Genomic DNA, 17,627 nt, shown 5'->3' on the forward strand with positions numbered 1-17,627 from the left:
CACAATGTTCTTGTATAAGAGTCATGGTTCAGTGGTAAGTCATGCAGACTACTGTTTCCAAGGTCCTGGGTTCGGGACTGACAGTGGGATTTTATTTTGCTTTTGAACTGACTACAGGACCTGTCAATCAGAGTGACTAAGGCACTTTTAAGCAGTTTTAACTGGGTTAGCACTGCTTTGCGTGGAGCTCAAGCATGCGCACTGGCGTTTAGCTCTGCGCACACATGCACACACCCGCTTACAACCACTTAAACGTGCTTACTCTTGCGCACACCCGCACTATTTTCTTTGAAAGAAATGAAAATGTGGAGACAGGAAAGTGGTGAAAAAGGGGTCACAAAGAGGGTAAGACAGTAGGGAAACAAGCTTGGGTTTTGCAGGAGGGATGTAGGTAAGGCCCATAGCTGCCCATTTCTTCATCAGCAACAGCTGTGCACATGTTTGTAATTTGGTGTGACATTTGATACCTTCCACCCCTGAGAGAGGTGTAAGGACAACAATAATACTAGTTGTACAGCCAATTGTAATTGATAGTTTCCATGTCTGGTAGACATATGTGCGGAATGGGCAGCTATGTATGGGGCGTAATTTTTTTGTGGGTACAGAGTGCCCTTTTTTTTTTTTTTTTTTCAGGTGAGAGTGGTATGTCAGGTGAAGGAAGTTGGTATATCTGGGAAGGTAGGTTGGGAAGGTCAACAGACAAGACAAACAAGACCATACATGGGGCAGTGTATGACACATGTGGGGGGGGGTTACACAATTGACGGGGATGGAGGTTTGGATATACAGAGCACATGAGCCCACAGATGGCAACAGTGGAACTGATATCCCCACCCATGGGCAGTTGCCACTGTTCCTTCACTGCCCAGGACAGGGCTGTGCTGGGGGCTGTGTAGGCTGGGCAACAGGCATGCCCGTAAGTTGTGCCACCTGTGCCTCAAGCTAGCGTAGGGACTCAAGAATAGAGTCCCGGATCTCCCTATGCACCACAGTCCGGACGCTACGGAGGGTGAGTGGTGGTTCTCCTCTGGCCACGCTTGCAGAGGGGGGACGGGCCCCATCCCCTGCAGTGCTTCCACCCACAGGTGGCACAGGGCCACCGGAGGAGGGTCCAAACTGGGCGCTAATGCCAGGTGCACTCGCCAGCTGAGGTGGGAGAGGTGGGTCTGCTGGAACCCGCCTTCCCTGTCATTCTATGTTTTGCATTATGTCATGACAGTTTTGGTTAGTAACATACAATACCATTCACAAATAGTTGTAACAGCATGCATTAGTATTCCCATTAATCAAACACCCAGATATTCACATCATTGAACAGCAAGCATAACACATGCATAATTTGAACAGCAATACACAGTCCAACAACATGCAGGGTTGATTGATGGCAACAGGCCATCAGGTTTGGATGTATGAACAGGGCAGATGCATCAACGGACATGCAAATATTTATGACCCATCAGGACAAATGTCTAGGGGTTTTAATTGTGATTGCACATACCAATTTCATGTGGAATGGATTATACGTGGTTATAGGGTGGGGTGAAGAAAATATTATTAACACCTTCGAATACCAATACATATGCTGTACATTTCTAATAGCTACAGATATATACACACTACTGTTCTAACTACAGTTTCCTATATGATAACTACTTCAATTTGGTGATAGGACTGTTACTGCTACATCAATATACAATTTATTGTTATTCATACACGTTCATATCTGGCTTTGTTCAGCTACATCATCCTGCTACATTTGCTTTATATAGCTATAGACAACTGTGGATGTTTGATATTTCAGACAATCATACTATCTGCATATTGCAGACTGAGAGCAACATATCCAGATTTTGGGATACACATTCCAGCTGCAGCTACACTTTGGACACATTTCGCAGTTTGGTTCTACTTGTCACATTCATTTCATTCTGTACTGACTGCAATATACTTTATACAGGGGTTATTACTACTTCATTGGTGGATTCATAACTCTTTCTCACACCCTCTCACTTGTTTTCATTTTACTATTCAGGATGGTACTTACTTCTAGGCTTTATTGACATGTTTTACCTGTAGTTATTACAATCCTTTCCAGCAGTCTCACTTCTGTCATGTTTCAGTATTTCAACAGGGATATATTTCACACATGTGAGTTGCTTATCTTCTGCAGCTGTACTTTTCAGCCTGCTGCAGGTTGTGCACTATGATATTACAGGTGGGGCATCTTTATTTCAGACTTTATTTCAGACATTTTCATTTTTCTGTTTGGATTTCAGACTGCAACACACTTTTGTAATCAAGCAATACTTGCAAACACTTTTACACTGTTACTTGCACATTTTATTACTTAGTGACTACACTGCACTCTTTTGATAACTGTCATACTTTTATATTTCTTTACAGTTACTGGGAGTGGAATACTGACCTGCCTGGTGGCACAACCGCACCCGCCTATTGCCATATTCTCTGTGGTTCGCAGAACGGACACCTGCAGCTGTAATATAAATGAAGTAATATTGGAATACACATCTCCATCATATCAGCTAATTTAATTTCTTACATACATAATTAAATGTAACTTACTCAGTGGTGGGGCGTTGGGCATTTGTTGGGCCTCCTGTATACAAAGGTTCAATTGGTCCTGCTTGCGTCTCTTCAGGTCCGCATGCTGGTGACGGACCTGCTCACCAGTCCTTGGAATCCCTGTGGCACTGGTAAGATCATGAGCCAACCGGTCCCACGCCTCAGCCCTATATGCTCTCCACAGGACCTGGCCCTGCATGAGTTGGGCCTCATGATTGTGGACTAGGAGCCAGACCATGTATCTGGACTCCTCAATGCCCCACCTGTGTGCTCAAAATCAACTACCCTCACCTACACCTGACATTCTGGCTGCAAGTCAGTTCTACAATCGTTTATGCTGTGTATTTCTGCCTATAGGGCTTATATATGCCGTTTTTCCTGCACTTATCTGTGATTGGCCATTTTGGAATTGTACCCACTTCACAAAACCTGCTTTGTCATGCTCCACTTTCTATTCATTCCTATATATTTGCTATTACTGCATTTCTGAGTAGAGCTGTTGTAGCTTAGTGGTTCAGTACCTTGACTATGGTGCATGGTATTCTGGGTTCGAACCTAGCCACTGCTTTTTATATTTTATGACTGTCTAGACAGGCTAGGGAGTGTGTCTGTGTAAATGCAGTTTTGTTACAGCTTGCTCAACGTTGCCCGTCAGTTAGCTTGTTGGTGCGGTGCATAGCTCTGCGCAAATGGGGTGCACTGGTTTAAGCCTCATTTGGCTATCAGCATGCATATTGCGCTCAGCTCAGCTAGGGTCACACAGTCTCAGCATGTAAAACCACTGCTCAGCTACGGGCACTTATTTTGCACCTGTTAAACCACTGCTCAGCTACGGGCACTCATTTTGCACCTGTTAAACCACTGCTCACCTACGGGCAGATTCACTCACCTTGTTAAACTGTAGCTCAGCTATAGGCATGTCTGGCATTTTTTATTGTTTTGTTACCTCACATTTCTTCAAAATAAATGGACTATTTCATTACATTTTACATAAAATGTGATTTTATATGTGTACATGTTTGTCAGGGACTTGTTTCGTGCTTATTTTGCTAAAAATAAAACTTGGTGTTGTGGGGGCTCAAACCATGAATGCCTGCTCTTCAGCTGATGTCTCTACCGCTACGCTATTGCTTTTTGGCTTACTTTGCATATTTAGTTCTTATATGCTTTCCCACTGACTGCTAACTGTAGCTGTGCTACGAACGCCAGCATAAGCAGCGCACTCACAGGCAAACATCTTTACAATTTAAAAAAAATATATAACATGTTCATTTATATATTTTATGTTCATAGTCTGTGGGGGCATGTGTTGTGTTGTGTTTATTCACATTTCCGTGGACTCTGTCATGGGTGTTTACTTTGGCCACTTTTACTCTTCTGTGGGCGTGTCCGCTTGCAGGGCTCGGCCAACGGACACGCCCCCTACTGTCTTACATGGACCCTGTTAGCCTTAGGTGTGATTCAGCATGCTCTCATGAATATGCAAAGCATGCTGACATCACTCCGTTTAACTGCAGCCTCCGTGTAAGAGTTATAACTCTTACACGGAGGCTTTGTGAATCCTTGCCAATATGTTTTCATTCAATTACAAGGTTTGAACTCATGTTAAATACTGAAGTAACACTTTTTTTCTAATTGTACAAGTTCAGGACATTCAGTACATGCATACTTAGGTATACCATCTCAGCAGAAAGCAATGTGCAAAACAAATAAAAGTGTGATTATTCCATAAATAATGGTTTATGACATCACTCAACAGGAGTCTGTGAATACGCAGGCATGGTTTCTGTTAACAATATTTTGAGTGCCTATTCTGAAATAAAAAAAATAATTATTTAAAGAAGAGGAAGAACATCTGATGAACAGTGACAGTAGACCATGCTCCAAAAAGCATAACCTACAGCTTTCACTGCATACATCAGCTGTACTCTATGTTTTGTACAAGAAAATAATCATTAATCTGAATGTCATGGTCCATAGCTGTGTACTAAAGGCTGCCTCTGTGCCAGCACAACTGTATGCTGTACATGAACATGCCTCAAGGAGACCCTTACTCCTGTTGCTAGCTTGTCATCATTAGTCATAGTAGGATTGGAACTGGGAGCTGCACTGGCAGCATGGGTCACTTCACCATCAGACCAGTGCATGATCATGTGCAGAATGCAACATGCATGCAATATCCCACATGCATTATCTGCATAATACTGAAGGGCACCCAGAGACTCATCCAGGCACCTAAAACAAATCTTCAAGAAGCCAAAGGCAATCTTAATGGCAATATTGGTCTGGGACATGGCTGTGTTGCAGTTCTGTTCCACAACTCCACTTAGATTTCTCACTGATGTCATGATTGATGACAGCAAAAATAGATAAACGTATATGCCTCTGTATGGTCCCAGTGGCAAGTATGGTGAGGACTATACATGTCTTTATATCCACATGAATAGGAAGGACACTCATCTCCCCCACTGCCCATGTTAGGGCTATACCTTCTTACTAAGACTCTTACTATATCCCTGTCCTCTCTGAACCTATCAAGTATCTCCTGATTGTCAAAATTATAAATTGTCTGCCTATATCTCTGCCTGTTGAGCTGGAATCAAGTGGTTTTGGCTCATTCAAGAAAAGCAGCTCGCACCTGGAAATAGCTAGGGTAGCTGCAAGTGAAAGCATCATTGTGGACTGCAAAGTAGATGGAGTAGGCATGACATGATGTTGCCTTTTATTACAAATCTGTGGACAGTGTGAAAAAGCACAAAACTTTGACTATGAATTGCATGTAGGGTGCATCATTTCTCATTTACATATCATTATTACTACATTTATTTAAGTTAATTTATGGATACTGAGTTAGAATAAATGACCTGTATGCTGCAGAAATATGTAGACAGAGTGGATAGCCTTTATACATTTGCATAATGGTTATGAATAATCACCCTTTATATAATTTTATTTAACATTTGTTGACCGGGAAAGTCCGACTAGGTTCCACAGATCCTGTTTTCAGCAGAGGCCCGGGGAGAAACTCTCCAGAAGCATGTCTTTAGAATGTGGGAGGAAACCGGAAACGGGAGAACATGCAAACTCCACACAGAAGGCACCCCAGCCGAGAATCGAACCGGAGAACCTCTTGCTGTGAGGCAACAGCATTAACCGCTGCACCACTGCGCCGCCCAATAATCAAGTTATGTAAGAGGTAGAAACCAATAAAACATTTAAATGTAGCTAATTCAAGTTGTCACTGATATTCAAAATATTCCAGCAGCCATTCTGTGTGCCCTACTCAAATGTCAGGTTATATTAGATCCATCTTTAATAAACCAACACATACTGCAACCAAAACACTTAAAAGTTATTTGTTTCTTTAAATAATGATAGTCATTGTTTTTGTTGGTTTAAACATTTTCTTTATGTTCCTTTCAGCTTTACTAGTAAAATATGGTCATTGTCCTACATTTTCATACATTTTTACATTAGCTGACAATATTTATAGTGCAGCTATCTATAGTATATGTGAAAGACATTCTGGGTCTCTATTCCACTGCATTTTGTGTTTTGCCGTCTCATGGAATTAGTCCACTAATTGACTGGCAAGGACCTATAACTTCCTTTACCATTGGAGTCAGGATAACCTGTTTAGTGAATTTATGATGCGTATCTGACAAAAATATTCTTCTTCCTAACTTCAACCTATGATGTCAAATCATGCATGCTAACAAATTGCCCTTCACTAAAGTGTTTTTGGTACTTACGTATTATCGCAACCACATTGGAAAGGACTGACTATCGCTATGTTTTCTATCAGCCCTTCAAGGTATCTTTTTTTCTGGGTAACAAAATTCACTTTTTTACTATGTACTCTTTATAACACTATTTACTTTCCAGGGTGTAATGGAAAATTACATAAATCATTAGTTGCCCATTTCTTCTGTGCTGTAAATGCTACTACGATGCCTGTTCAAATACATACAAAACAGTGTTTTGTCTTTGCGGCTTGAGTCTTAACCTAATAGAATATAATTGCCATGAAGTTGAAGTTGCAAAGCTAAACAAATGTTTTGAATGTAAATTCACAGTGATTGTCATAACACTTCCACCACAGAAGAAGCGATGAACCGTTTGCCAAGCCGTGACAGCAATGCCAGGTCTTTTACTGTGGGGGGCACATGAATAAGCTCAGCAGCCATGCCGCTGCAGTATTCCGAGTGCAAGGCTGCCAGAATAACTGAAATTGTAGAAAAATAATTCAATGTTAAGCAGTAGAGAACATACAAGCAAAGTGATGGGAAATCGTCTGCCCGCCTCACTGCTGAGGCAAAAGGATGTCTTGTTCAACCACCAACAGCCTGAAATTCTAAATGTCCATGGTACCATTGAGTGTCCACGCACCTGCGGGGAATCCCAAAGGGTGTTGGCCTTACACATTTGACTGTGGTACTTTCACTACTATCCACCAAGCAAACAGCCAGCTCACTCCATTACACTATACCGCTGGTACTGACTCTCATGCCGTTTGACCATCTTACCATGCAGAACTGCACAGTCATGTAAAATGTGGTTGCGATAATAGGTAAGTACCGTATTTTTTAATGAAAGAGATTAATTCTTACAAAATGTAAAACAGAATTTGTACTGGTATTCTATTAACTGTCTGGGTATTTAACTTGGAAATGCCTACATATTTTGCTAACAGGAAGTCTAAGTGCACAATACTAGCAGTATCTGAATTACTGTTGAACTTGTAAAACAAGTAAAAAGTAAAAATGAAAAGTAGTGCTACTGTTCAAAAAATCTAAAAAAATGTGTTAATTCTGGCTCACCCTCAGTCCAAATAATAATAATAATAATAATAATAAACAAAAAAAATCATCAGTAATGGTGAGGATTATGAAACACTTTCAAAAATTATAACAGTAATAAAATATTAGACTCCCAAAAGCTCATAACTAAATTAACATAAATATGGCTTCCACTGATAGAAATGTGTTTGTGAAAATCTAATGATTTTACTAGTCAGAATTTTTAATAGTTTTTAATAGTGTCTCATTATTCACATTTAGTGAATGATGCTCCTTTGAGTTACTTCTCATTGTTTAGACACTTTCAAGAAAAATAAAACAGTTATTTGCCAATTGCCTTGTTTATATAAGGAAACAAACTTACTTTGGTCTATGCCTGAGAAATTTCAAAAACATTTCTGAAATGGCTGAATATCTTAAATGTTCTGTTACAGTTGTAATCCATTTAAATGAGAGGCTAAGGGAGATGTTTAATAAATATAATAATCAGGCATTAGAGTTTCAAACAAAAGAAGCTAAGTCAGTTGAAACTGAATTTCAACAATCACATTTACAGAATCAAATGGGTATTGTTCAAAAATTTCAGTCTGACCTTCAAGCAAAGTTAAATGTTTTCAAAATGAGAGCAAGACGAAACAACATAAATATATTTGGAGAACATGGACTTAATAATTCTGTTGTGAAATATAGTTTATCATAGAAATATCTCAATGGAAGATTCCAAGACCTCTATTAAACTTATCAAATTTTGTCACACTGATTTAATAAATCATACAAGCTCTTTTCCTCTGCCCATTTTGGATACATTCTAAGACTCCTGATAGAGACCTTCTCATGTAATAAACCATAAATAAGAAAAGGTGCATATGTTTGATGCGACCATTTCTGTACATACAGACATTCCTCCAGATGAATTAATAGGTCAATAATAATGTAATACTACCCTATGGGAGAAGATATGCCCTACTAATGTATATAGTATCCTTATTTTAACTTGCTACACCCTCCTGTTTTCTAATAGACTCCTTACTTATCTCTGCTCTTTCCCACTTTAGACTTACCTAACTTACCTTCAGTAACCAGCTTTGCTGATTGTTTCTCCTCTAGCTGCTCCATTACCTGCCTCTGACTGTAGATCTTAGACCCTACTAACTTCACCACTACTTTTATTTATCCTATCCCTAGGTTCTTACCTGTCTCACTTCTTTGCCTTTCTAACTTCTGCAGCCTTCAGAACCTTATGCATCACCTTCAAGACAACCAATAGCCTTCTAAGGTAGACTGTCACCTCCCCCTTCTGACTGTACCAATTGAACACCTTCTCCACACCCCTCTCTGCCCTTTATCCTTTGGAAACCCATAAATACCCATAGTCCTGTGTGGTGCCATCTTTAATTACCTAGTACTACCCCTAGCTGCTGTCCGCTCCTGGCCCAGTGTCTTTTGCCTCTGGTAAGTAGTGTTCAGTTGACTGTATTTGTCCTGCTCTATGCTAAAGTGTTTAATTGCGAACTATGTGCTTAAAGCCAAACTACTGTTAATTTTACCGTGTGCCTAAAAGCCATATCCTACTCTGCAGCTGCCTTTGTAACATGTTGATTGTTTGTTTCACTAAGCCAGTAACAGCTATTTAGTATTACGCCACCCTCGTGGAGCTTCTACATGAATTGCTAAGGTTTCAGGTGCCTGATTTATGCCTGCAATGGCTGCTTAAACAGTTGCAGCTTGGGCTACTTTTAAATGTTAGTTAAGTGTTTGTCATGCTTGTTGAATGGTAATTAAATGTTTTTCATTGCTTGTTACGCTGAAACCAAAGCACAAACATTCGTCATAGGCCTAAACGGCTGCTGTTTGTGCTGCTTGGGTATTAGTTTTTAGCCTGTAACGGCTATTTTAACGGTTTGGAGCTAGTCTATTCGGCAGCTTAAACAGCTGCTTTTTGTCTTGCTCTGGTACTAGTTTTTACTAGTTTTTAGCCTGTAACGGCTATGTTGTAAATTAGAAGCTAGTTTACTCGGAGGGTTAAAACGGCTGCTGTATGTCTTGCTTGAGTACTATTTTTTAGCCTGTATTGGCTGTATTGAAAGTTGGGAGCTAGTTTATTTGGCAGCATAAACGGCTGCTGTATGTCTTGCTTGGGTACTAGTTTTTAACCTCTATCGGCTATTCTGAATGTTGGGATCTAGTTCTAGTTGGCAGATTAAACGGCTGCTGTCTGTGTTGCTAGCGTACTAGTTTTTAGCCTGTTTACGGCTATTTTGAAAGTTAGGAGCTAGTTTTTATTTCTTTAAATAAAATAAAACTGTTACGGCCATTAGCATCTTGCGGCCCATGTGAAAGTTACTATGTGCATACTGAAGCCCACCAGTTGATCTAACTGCTGCTTGTGCTGCGACTATCAGGAAGATTGGGAGCTAAATTTATTTTTATTTATTTTTTTTATTTAAGAAAAAAAAAGCCTGGAATGGCCTTTTAGCATCATGCTAACCACGTGGAAGCTACTAAGTGTGAGCTTATGCTCACTTGTTGATCCCAATGCTGTTTGCATTGCTTTTGGGAACTAGTTTCTAGCCTGTAACAGATACTTCATTCCCTCAGGGAGCTAATCTAAACATTTCCTTGCCCTGTAAAGTCTAGAAGCCATTGTTAAAGCCTATCTTAATAGCTATCATGCTATCAGCTATAAAGATAATTATCTTTGCATTTTACTGTAACAGTTAAGGGTCTCATGGATTAGATACTTTGAAAATACTGTGATAACTAGTAGAATCCAGTGAGTGCTCTGTTGCTAATCACTAAAGATAACACTTCTACCATTATGATTGGTATGCTAGCCTAGTGAGTGAATGGTAACTGTGGAATGCTAAGACTACATTAATGGGAACCATTAGTGGGTGAAACGCCTGAGTAGCTGTCCCTGTTAATTATTGCATATTTCTACAGAATTGTTTAATGGTGTACTATATGTTTTATTATATAAGGTGCTGCCTCCTTTGGACCAATGCTTAGTGTAGATTATGAGCCTGCCTGCTACCAGCCCTAACCCACCTGGTGATTATATATTGATATCCTGCTATTTCTTCATGCACTTTTCTGATATATGGCTATCCAGTTATTCACATGCATTTATGTCTGTTTATATCTTAAAGCTAATGAGTAGTATGTTGTCCTATTGAGCCTACAGAAAATGACCTGCTAATTAATAATCTCATAGAATTGCTAGCATACATGTGATACTGGTAGCTTCTAGCAAAAATAAGTCAATGTACAAATTCTAACTGTTTTTGTTATATTGCCATAACTACCTTACTTTGTGCTAACTTCTTGCTACTCACTGCCACTGTTGTCTCTCTCTCTCTCTTTCTCTCCCACAAGTACCCTGCTCTTCATTGTGCTGTTCCAGCTTATAACATCTTAGAACCTACCTACCTGGTGACAAAGGACCCGTCCAAAAAACAGTGGTTTCATCTCTCAGCCTCTGTTCCCTGCACCCTTTCTCAAGGAAGCAATAAAGTATGTTATCTATGTCCTGCCTGTAAAGCCTACTACCATCCACTTCTGCTTTAGGGGTTCTAAAGCACTCTCCAAGCCTGGACAGCCAGCAGCCTTTACCCCCCAACTATCTATCCTGCAACCAAAACACCTCCACCACTTCATAGTAACCCCTCTTACTAACTTTCCCCCTTCCCTAATCTGACACTAGCTAACCCCCTTACTGAATTGTCTGTAATACTAGCTTTGTCCTGTAGGTGGAACCCCTATCCCATCCTTTATTATCCTGCTTATCCATCTGTTATTCTGCTTTTATTACTCTATATAATGACTTAGACCTACTCTTAAACCTCACACTTTACCCTTTATTTTAACTTGCTACACCCTCCTGTTTTCTAATAGACTCCTTACGTATCTCTACTCTTTCCCATTTTAGACTTACCTAACTTACCTTCAGTAGCCAGTTTTGCTGATTGTTTCTCCTCTAGCTGCTCCATTACCTGTCTCTACCTGTTCCATTCGCCCTGAGGGCTCACTCCACTCCCCTACCACCAATTCCCACCCACCCCCAGTGCTGTTAGCCTTATACTTTTACAGCCACACTCCCCCTTATTACCCTATCACTGACTACTTCTACTTAACAACCCCACCCCAATCTCAATTCCTTAAGCAGTTTATACATTTTAAGTCCACGCCCTAACCTCTCCACTCTACTTCATCCTCTATTGTTAGCATTATACAGCCTTCTCTCCTACAGCCACCTTTATTTTATTTTATTGTACACTTCTTCCCTCAACCTTCTCTACCTCTTAAAACACTCTCTCCTTCTCCCACCTCTATTTTAACATATACTAGATGCCTTCCCTCAACTTACTCTACCGCCTTACCTCCACATCCTAATGGGTTTAACACACAAGTATATTCACACAAACCTACTACTCAACTACTATTCTAGCTTCTCTTACTCTACCATACACACTAACCTTCTTTGAACACTTTTCTCTTCCTGAACACCACCACCCCCACCAGCAAACTCTACCAGTTTCTCACATAAACCCCCTCAACCACATTAATATAACCTCCCCTTCTATCTACATACTTCCAAAGTACCATAGATCTACCCATGTTACTTACTTCCATGACAAGAAAACCCCATACAACTACTACAAAATCCTAAAGTTAATACAATATCCTCAACACCACCCCTTATTAGATGGTGATATTCATTCAAACCCCGGCCCCAATACAGGTGTTCCCAGTAACCCACACAACCTAACATCTCATGCTACCATTACCCCCAAAAGACCATCTAACTCCCTCCTGATAGCTCACCTTAACATCCGTAGCATTAACAATAAAATTACCCACCTACATGCACTTGTAGAAGTGCATGCATTCGATATTCTCTGTATTACAGAGACATGGCTAAAGCACTCAACTCAGGACCAGGAAATTACCCCTCCTGGATATAATATCCTGAGATGTGACCACAAAACCAAAAAGGGTGGAGGTGTAGCCATTTTGTATAAATCAGAACTCCAAGTTTCACCCTTCAATGTGCTCCTACCGTCAAACACTAATGCAGAAACCCTTACTGCTAAACTTCAAATCAACAACTCCAAATCTATCTATCTAATTTGTTCCTATCTCCCCCCTGAAAACAATATCAACACTCTTGAAAACATACTTAGTTGCCTCTCTACCCACCTACCTCAGGAAACCATAGTGCTAGGTGACTTTAATATAGACTGGGCAACCTGTAGCTCCCCAAATCCTATCAATCACATAAATCTTTACGGATTCTCACAAATAATAACCACACCTAGTAGAATCCATAAACCAAGCAGCAAGGAAACCACCCTAGACTGGATCCTTCTAAGCAGCCATCTTGATACTTATAAACCAGGAACCCTTACAGATGATATCAGTGACCATGCTCTAACCTATATTATTAAACAAAATGTTCATAGCCCTAATACTAATATTTTTAAAACCTCCTGTTCTAAAAAACACTTTCATCCAGAGAGCTTCCAAAATGAACTGAAAGCATGTGACTGGTCACCAATGTATCATCTTCAACTTGATGAAGCAGTGACCTACTTTAATACTAGATTCCTAAAAATCCTAGATTACCATGCCCCCTATCGCTCTTTCTGAAAAAGTACCAAAATTGCCCCGTGGCTCACAAAAAAACTAGGCAAAAGATCCTCCTAAGAAATAAAATTTGGTCCAAATGGAGAACCTCTAGAAGTCCATCAGATCATCATTACTTTAAACAGTTAAGAAATGCCACCAAAAAGACATTCTGCAAGACAAAAAAAACTATTACCTTCACCTCCAACAAACCCACCAACAAACCACAAAAGTTCTGGTCAGGCATCAACAAAATACTTCAGCCAGGGCACTCTAAAACTCCTGCCCCATCAGGATTCAACCATAATAACTCTAACCAAATTCCTGATGCCTTTAATAACTATTTTACTGAAGCCATTCAAACCCTAGCTAATACATTACCACCTATTACCACTTCCCCATTAAATACCACTAATAGTCCAGCTATGACCTTTCATATACAACCTGTACCTACATCCCTCATTTGCAACCTCCTTCAAAAACTCAAACCATGCACCCCTTCTGCAGACTGTCTTTCAGATGAATACCTGCAAATTGCAGCTAAAGCCATTGCCTATCCCATTTCTATCCTTATAAACAGAACAATTTTAGAAAGCACAATCCCTTACATATGGAAAGTCTCCCATATCATCCCTCTACATAAAGGTGGGATATCTACTGAGCTTTCCAACTTTCAGCCAATCGCCTTACTCTCTCCAATAGCTAAAATAATGGAAAAATGCATCCACAGACAACTACTTGACCACCTTCTCCATAATAATTTACTTGCCAACTGCCAGCATGGCTTTAGACCTTTCCATAGCACAACTGCCCTGCTATCCTTTTCTGACTGTATAAACAAAAATCGTAACAATAACTCTCTTTCCTCTGCACTATTTATTGACCTTTCAAAAGCCTTTGATATGGTTAACCATCACATGCTTATTGATGTACTAAAAGCCCAATCACTTGACCCACAAGCATTACGCTGGTTTAAATCTTATTTAGAAAACAGACAGCAAGCTGTGCTTTGGGATAAAAATCTTTCTACACCCCTCCCTATGAACATTGGAGTACCACAAGGCTCTAGTTTAGGCCCGCTTCTCTTTTCAATATTTATTAATGATCTACATGCCAAAATTCCTCAAGCCACCTGCATACAATATGCAGATGACTCTACTTTAATATGTTCAGCCAAGTCCATAACCTCAGTCCAGACCCTCACACAGACAGTATTTAACACTGTTGAAAATTGGTTCATGCAACACTGCCTCCTTCTGAATCCCAAAAAACAAAATTATTGCTGTTTGCTCCTACTCAAAAGTCATCACAACTTCACTTCACAGTAACCTCTAACAATGGAACAAACATATCCCCTGACACTACAACTCGTCTCCTGGGAATAACGATTGACAACAACCTTAACTATGATGACCATATTAATACTACTATAAAGTTTGTCAACAAAAAACTATGCACCCTTTATAGAAGCAAATCCTTCCTTACCCCTATAGCCAGAACCACTATTGCCCAGACCCACCTGATCTCTACCCTGTTCTATGCTTCTGCAATATATACCAATCTAGCTAAAAACAACCTTACCAAACTTTCAACCAGTTACAATAACATAGCCCGATTTGCCACTGGCACCCCTTTTAGAACTCACCACTGTCACAACCTCAAACAACTGGGATGGTTAGAACTGCAGAACCAACTACTTTGTCAACAACTTCTTATCACCCAAAAGATCCTTTACCACCCTAATAATACCCCAATCCTCACTAATCTGATTACCCCCTATAAAAATCTTGCAACACTACGCTCAGCTAATAAGCTTCTAGTTTCCACTATTAAATCCAACAACAAAGCTGGGGACTCACTTTTCACCAACACAGTGGGAAAAACCTGGAACCAGCTTCCTAGTGAACCTTCTACCCTTGCTTCCACACTGCTTTTTAAAAAAACATCTTAAAGGATATCTTAAAACTCACTGGCTTTGTCCATGCACTAACCCTGACTGATATCTCATTTCCCCTTCTTGCTCTCCCAATACTTCTCTACTCCACTGTTCTATGTTGCCTACCTGTAATAAAGTTTCCTTCCTAGTACTAAAAAAAAAAAAAAAAAAAAAAAATTTGGGAATCTCCATATATTTTTTATCTCTCAAATGTTGTTTGTTTGCTCTCTGTATTTGATCTTGGCTTAAACCTACTAAAGAACTCTGTACAAGTTTATCTTACCTACAATTTAAACAATGTACTGTAACTCATTTTACTATTGGTACATATTGTATGCTTTGCCACTGCCAATGCTTGGAGCTTTTCTCCCCGGGCCTCTACTGAAAATGGACATATATCCAGTTAGACTAGCCTGGTCAACAAATGTAAAATAAATAAAATAAATAAAATAAATAAATAAATAATGTATTTCCAGGTAAACGTAATGATAAAACAATGTGACTACTTTCTGAGTCTACACATGATGCTTTTATTGAAGTAACAGCTCTAGCAGTAGGGCCATGATTCAAAAAATGGACAATCCTATATTTCTTCATCATTCTCAAGACTGATGTCTTTTTATTTTCTTTTTTTCTCTCTCTTTTTCTCTGGATTTAGTTCTTTATTTTTCTTTTTTTTTTCTTTAGATAGGTTCTTATTCAAGCAGTTCACAGTAGATATGAATACAATTTCTGCATCTTAGTATCCTTATATGATATATTTTCTATTTTTAATGCACACTTGGTGTGTACCAAAATTAATGAATTTAGCACATACTACGTATACATAAAAGGAAGAGAAAAAGAAGAAGAAACTCTCACATTTTTTGCCCCCTTATCAATTGTAAATATAGATCACAATATTATTAATAAATAATATATAGGGAATGCAATAAAATGTTAGATGATATAATATTGTCATTCTAGAAAGGCTTTTTGGAAATGGGAATTGACACAATCAGTAATTTTGGATTGAGAAAATAAAATCTTTGGGTTTACCATTTACTACTTTAATGAATTTTGATGCAATGAAGTCATTCGATTTTATAAGCAGGAAACATATATTTTAGGTGTTTAAACATTGTGTGCTATTATGACTTTATCTTTTGGAGCTTAATATGATTCAAAGTATACTTCCTGATATAGAGAAAGTGAGTGTGTTGTTGATCAGTATCTTAATATGAAAAAAACATTTTTCTACAAAGAAAATCAAAGGGCCGGATTCTGTAAAGTATGTGGAATCCAGTGCATTGCGCTGATATCAGTGAGAAGCTTGTGGATAATGTAATATGTAAATGAAAGACAAGAAACTCAGAATACCTCCATGCACGATGGAGTATCGCAGTATCAATGCAGCAGTACAGAAGTATGCAAGTAATCTGTAATTAATAAGAAATGGTTATCCAATCACATTGTACAGTAACAGTTTCAGAAAGATGATCACAATTCAAGCACCTTGATAGTTGTCTAAAAATGACAGAATCGGTTTAGTAAGGTTAAGGGAAACTACAAAATGTAACTTACTCCATTATGATAACAAAAAAAAAAAAAGCCAATACAAATAACAACTATCCTGATGGAAGCCGCATGGCATTTGTAACATAAATTTGCAGGAGTAGACACAGAAACATCTCAGACAACTATGGTTATTTCCTTTTGTCATCCACTAACCTAACATATGTGCTTCCAAGCTGCAAGGCTATTTGTGATATATTTTGCCATTACTGTTTACAGCACACTTGGAGACAACTATGGATATCTACATAATATATGTATCATTAAAATGTATCAGCTTGGACTTAAAGATTTTGATGGAATCCATCAATTTTCTAATGAAAAAATTAAAGATGAAGGGCAGTCATAACCACATCACTATAGCTAACATTTGCTAACAATAAGTTTGAGACTTGTATGGAGACCACAAGTAATGGACACACCAAGGAAAGAGGGAGATTGAAAAGAAGATGTGGGGTATGGGGGAAGAAGATGGACAAACAAGAGGGATGTTGTAAATTAAAAATGTGAGGGAAAGGCAGAGGCACATGGGTGATTTTGTTGAGGCAATAGAGCATTTTTTTTAAGAATAGAAGGAAAAGCAAATATAGGGAAAGAGGAGAAGGTCATCACTGCAGGTATACCCACAGAACAAAATAATACAATACAAGACAGATAAAGGCTGGCAAAAAAAGTAAGGGCAGGTAAGTTACAGAGACAACACACTGTGCAACAAGTACACTGAGAAGTTGACAAACAGGGTGGGATAAGTTCCAGCTATGGTGAAATGCAGGAAAAACAAATCTCCTTATGCACTATCACATTACAACATGTCACACACTGTGTGTCAGTCATATCTGGATGTGTAAGACCAATGGTAGAAGTGTGTTCCAGGGTAATAAAATAGAATCATAGCACACACCGGATAAGTATACACATATTCAATAACTCCAACAGCAGTGGATGTGTAATCCAAGCAGTATCACAGATGAGCAAATGCAGGTCTAACAATGATAGATAACACCACCAGAGGACAGAACCAAACCTACGATAATGCATGTGAAAGGTAAACAACCAAGCATAGTGCCAAACAGTTGTACTTCAGAAGAGCAACAAATGCTGTTACATACACAAGTAGGTGTACACAACCC

The sequence above is a fragment of the Protopterus annectens genome, chromosome 1.part0 (genome assembly GCF_019279795.1).
Source record: "Protopterus annectens isolate FY-2018-M chromosome 1.part0, PAN1.0, whole genome shotgun sequence".
NCBI lineage: Eukaryota > Metazoa > Chordata > Ceratodontiformes > Protopteridae > Protopterus > Protopterus annectens.